Source organism: Martes martes (genome assembly GCF_963455335.1).
Source record: "Martes martes genome assembly, contig: scaffold_174, whole genome shotgun sequence".
NCBI lineage: Eukaryota > Metazoa > Chordata > Mammalia > Carnivora > Mustelidae > Martes > Martes martes.
The window spans coordinates 5,386-10,770 of record NW_027666391.1 but is presented as its reverse complement, the minus strand read 5'-3'; positions in this window follow the sequence as shown (position 1 = coordinate 10,770).

Sequence of the window (5,385 nt, the reverse complement as noted above, 5' to 3'; positions counted from 1 at the left end):
CAGGGAGTTGAAGTCCCGGGACCTTTTCTCAACCTCTGGCAAATGAGACCTGGTAGATGAAATTCCCAGCCTCCCACCCCTTGGGAGGAATTACCAGGAGGCATATTCTGTGCTTTCCCTATCTCCCAGGAGCCCTCAAGGGGATTGACCCTCGGTGCATTGTAGTAAGTTGCTTGATAACATGCCTTATATTGGCTTCCTTCCCTTGACTGCCTTCTGTCCCCTCTTCCGCATCCTTCCGCTTCTGAATAAGCTACTTGGACTCATATCCTTACTTCAGCATCTCATTTGGAGGAACCCAGCCAAAGGCCAATGGACAGGGTGGTAGAAGTTGAGGTTGGAGATGTAGCAGAGGCCGGACCATGCCATGCTTTGCACGCTTTGTAAAGAAGTTTGAATTCATTCTAGATATGGTAGGAAGCAGCTGAATGCTCTTAAGGGAGTGACTTGATCAGATTTAGGTTTTAAAAAGTAGACCCTGAAATGTAGGTTAGTCCTCAAGTCGAGGATTTAGAAGATCCCTTACAGACAAGCTATTTGAACCCTTACCGTATAGGAAAAGAAAGTGAGATCCATCGAAGTAGTGACTTGCCCAAAGCCACAGAGTGACAGAGATAAGACTGGAGTGAAAGAGATCTCATGACCCAGATCTTCTGTTTAGGACTCAGTGTCACTCTCTGCCCCTGAGAACCTCTTAGATCAGTATCATCCAAGACAGCATTGGCTGAGAAAAAGCAACACAAATTGAATTTTGAATTCAACATCGTGCGGCAGAGGAGTGCATGAGATAATTATCATTACATGTGAGACAGTTGAAATTGTAGGGGAGAAAAATAGTTAAGATACTGGCCCAGTTATTAAGTATCTAAGACACTGAAGATTTTTACTTTGTGTTAAGTAGCAGGATAGGGGATGATAACCACTTGCAAATATTTGTAAAGGTGCAGACAATGAAGAGGGAGAGAAATTACTTAGCTTACTGAGACCAGTGGAAAAAAGCTGAAAGTAATGAGGCAGAACAGGAGGGAAATATTATTAGCTGAAGAGTGGGAAAAGCGTCTTTTCGATGGGAACCCGTTGGTTGTGTTTACCCATAAACCCAGTTGTGTGAGTGAACCTTTGGTCGTGTTTGAAATGAAAAAAGGTGAAGGAGGAGGAGGAGGAAAGAAGAAGAAGAGGAAAGACGAAGGAGGACTAGAGTGTTTGACACTGGCATACATCTCTTGTATTACTTGAAATTATTTTCTCTCATGTCCCAGTTTTCAAACCCACCTACTGCAGTTCAACACACAATTATTTTACTATGGAACATGTGTAATCAGCTTGGCCAGTTTTAGGATGAACCAAGTCCCATTGCTCTCTTATCAAACAGAGATGGATAAATAATTGGACGGCAGACCAACTGTTCTCTAATTACGTTTCACTCACTGATTATGGCGTTAAGAGAGAATACATTCCTGTGGTTAGTCACTTTTGCCATGTTGTAACATTTGTGCGATTTCAAACTACACAAAGGAGAAAAAGAAAAAAAGGGTCAAGGTTACTGAAATACTCAATCTTCATTGGAAGATCTAAATTTCCAGCGTGAATTTGAGTGGTTAAACTTGAATTAAAAGACAAAAACAAACAAACAAAAATAAAACAAATCCCAAAGCAATTGTTTTACCTAAGTTTGCTTTAGTGTATTTAAGTGGCCATTATTGAATATAATTCACTGGTAATTGAAACTCTTTTTTCTTATTTTATTAGGATTTGTTGGATATGCCAGCACTAATAATACCACAACCTGTTAAAGCAATCACAATCCACCCAATGCAAGAAAAAAAAAATACACAACAGTTCTTGTGAACCTTCAGTGTGTGTAAGGGGGGGATGTGAGGGGTTCATCAGGGGTATAATGTCACAGATGGGTTGTTCAGTGCCTCTGTGCTGCCTGACCCTCTTCCCTGACTTGTCCTAAGTGTCATCCTGGAATATAATTTCTTAGCAAACAGTTTGCTTTGTCCTCAGTTAAGAGCCAGCAAATTAGCTGCAACCATTATACCTTCTTAAGATGATGTCCATTTGATAGAGGGCTGGGCTGAAAGTTCACTCGGCATTATCATATGAAAAAGCGACCAAGTGCAAAAGGGGTGAGGGCATTTACTTGACCACAAACCCCCAGAAAATCACTTTGTTGAATGCAAAACACTATCATCTGCACTGGGAGATGTTTTATGTCCATCTCTCCGTGAGGGCTGTTTTAACACTAAGGCATAGAAGCCCACCCCCAGCTGGTTTAAGCAAGAAGGGGAATTTACTAGAAGTGCACAGGGGGACGGGAGAGAATACATAAGGGGCTGGGATTAGAACTGAGAAAACCATCCAGAATCAAGACTGATTCTTTTGGCCTCATTCCCTTCAGGGTCCTGTGGTCTGTCATCTCTGCTTTGCTCTCTCTAACCCCCTCACTGCCTTGCGAGGCTGGGTGATTTTTGCTTCTTCTCTCTTCATGGGTCTACCCTGTGGCCTTGCTTTGGGCCACTCCAATAGTGGCCATATGTACAGCCTCAGGTTAGCATCCTTCAGTCCCCCTTGTCAATTCAAGGAGAGATCGTATGATAAGTACAGTTAGGGTCATGCCTTCTCCCGGTCTACATAGTGGTGGCCATACCATGGGGGACTACTCATGTCCTCCAGGCATGACTGCCAGGGCTCAGGCCTGGGGATCAGGTTAGTTCTGTGAGAAAAGGGCTTGTTATAGGAGAGATGGTTACTCCACTCACCTTCAGATGATAACCCATGTGTTCCTTCCTTCCTTCATTCAACAAGTATCTACTGACTATGCGTCAGGCACTAGGGATACAGAAGAGAACAGAGTTTCACTGAGAGAACAAACCAGACATGATTCTTGCCCTTGTGGAACATTCTAGAGTGGTGGGACAGAATAAATAAAAGAATAGGGAGATTAGAAGGTGATTAAGACTATGAAGCAAGATAAATCAGGGAGGGGAAAGAGGAGGGCCATGAGGTCGGAGAGGGGCAATTTTAAAGGGTTTTGTCAAGAATGCCTCTCTGAGCAGGTATTACCTGAGCAAAGTCCTGAAGAAAGCCATGGAGGAAATGGTGGATATTGCAAGCTTATATTTATGAACCCTCCCCTCCAAAACATAGGCTGATGATTTAAAAAAATTTTTTTTTCCTTTGAAGTTCATGGCAGAAGTTTCTTTTTCTAGGAAGTAGGGATGGTTCTGTTCATTCAACATTTATATTTGCCAACTATCTCGAGTGTCTGTAATCAGGGATCCCAGTTACAAATCATGTTTCTTGTATGTCAAAATTGAATAATGGCAATGCCAGTATTGGTTGGAGAAAACAAAGCAAACAAACAAACAAACAAACAAACAGATAAGCTCTAAATTTCACCCTTGAAGAAGGGAGTGGGGAAGTCATGCAATCCAGCCAGCCTGGACCTTGAGATCAGTAAGCATTGATCAGTAGGCATGGTCCGGAAAGTTCTGTCCACTGGGTGTGGGAAGGAAGCAGGAGGAAGTTGGTTGGACAGGCTGTTGTCCGGGGTATTTCCAGTCAAATGCATCTGGGCAAGAGCCAGTTGTACATATTGTTAACTTTTGTTCACATATTATTATTTAACAGGGGATGAAAGCTTGAGCAAAGTAAAAATTCTCAAATCTTGATGTCTGTATGTCTATGTGGTTACTGGAAAGTGATAACTTTCCCCACTTCAAAACTGAATGATGGCATACCCAGGTTAATAGCGGCTTTATTCACAATAGCTAAGGGCGGGGGGAAGCCACCCAAATGTCTGTTAACAATGAAAACGGGTATATGTAACAATGGAATATTCTTTAGCCTTAAAAAGGAAGGAAATCCTGACACCTGCTACCACATAGACGAGCCTTGAAGACACAACGCTAGGTGAAATAACCCAGTCACAAAAAGACAAATACTGCAAAATCTCACTTGCATGGGGTGCCCAAAGTAGTCAATTTTCTGGAAGCAAAAAGTAGAAGTGTGGTTACCAGGAAAGGAGGGAGTCATCCCCCATCAGGTATAATATGAGTTTCGGTATTTGCAAGATGAAAAAGTTCTAGAGATTTGTTGCATAATAATGTGAGTAGAGTTAACCCTCCTGAACTATATACTTAAAATGGCTTATGTAGGCCTTTTTTTTTTTTTTTTTTTTTTTTTTTTTACAAATTAAAAAAAAAAAGGGATGTTGGGATAAAAAGATAGAAAGAAATTGACAACAGGGTACGTAGTGGTACCAGTCCTTGACTGCCCTCCTCCAGACTTCTTGGTATGTGGATTTTTTTTTTTTAAATAAAAAGTCCTATTCAGTTATTTTATTAAACATACACATAGATCAAGGCTCCCCAAAGCTCACTGACCTCCAACAAATGGTCTTAAAATTTGGGTCCCCATTTGCCACTCAGTCCCTGAAAGTTTTAGCTAATCTAGACCACTTAATGTTCCAGAAGCCTTGTGCAGCCCAGTCTCCCAGACTCACCCATGTTCTCCAGCGGACTTTCATGATACCGGTATTTGGGACAATCTTCCCATTCTGCATGCCCATATTTCTTGTGGTACTCAATTCTTCCTGTTTTATCTTGGAACTCAGGTATAAATCTTTTCTCCCAATTATACTGTAAGTTCCTTGAAGTCAGGGAACATGATTTAAAAGTTACTGTATCTTCTATGACACTATCCAAGTGCCAGGCACATAGCAAGTGCTTGGAATGCAGATAAACACACCAAAAACACGGTCGGAGTTTTCAATCAAGGCTGAAACGGAAACATATGAGCTTCTTAATAACACTGGCTGTATTGATTCCATTATTTTATTTTCAAGTTTGGATATATGGCACGCTGATATGAATCAAATAGGAGTCTCTGGGGTCACATTAAAGTAGGAATTCACTGAACTCAAGTGGATCAATGGCTTGGTTGTTCTAAATCATTAGCTAGTTAAGACCAATAACACAGAACTGATCATTTTTCGATATAGCATTTTCATCACGTAGACCAAAAGTTTCTCATTTTTCACAGTTTGAAAACCTTATTTTTAATGTTAATTTTATGAAAGTAGTACTTTTGTGTCTGGAGATGGAGAAAATACACAATAATAGAGCTATGACTAATTCAGCGATGCTTTAAAAATCTCTCCTATCTCATTAGTCATAACACCTTCTACATATATATTTTGGAAAAACAGCAGAATTTGGTTGTGTGATACATACTATTTATTCCAACAACAGATAATGCGTGTAGTATATAGGATTTTTGGAGTTCTTTCCAATGGCTATAAATTCCAATTGACTAACAAGTATCTTTCCGATGTCTTGCTTTTATGCAGCAAAACAAAGGACTAGATCCCATTTCAAC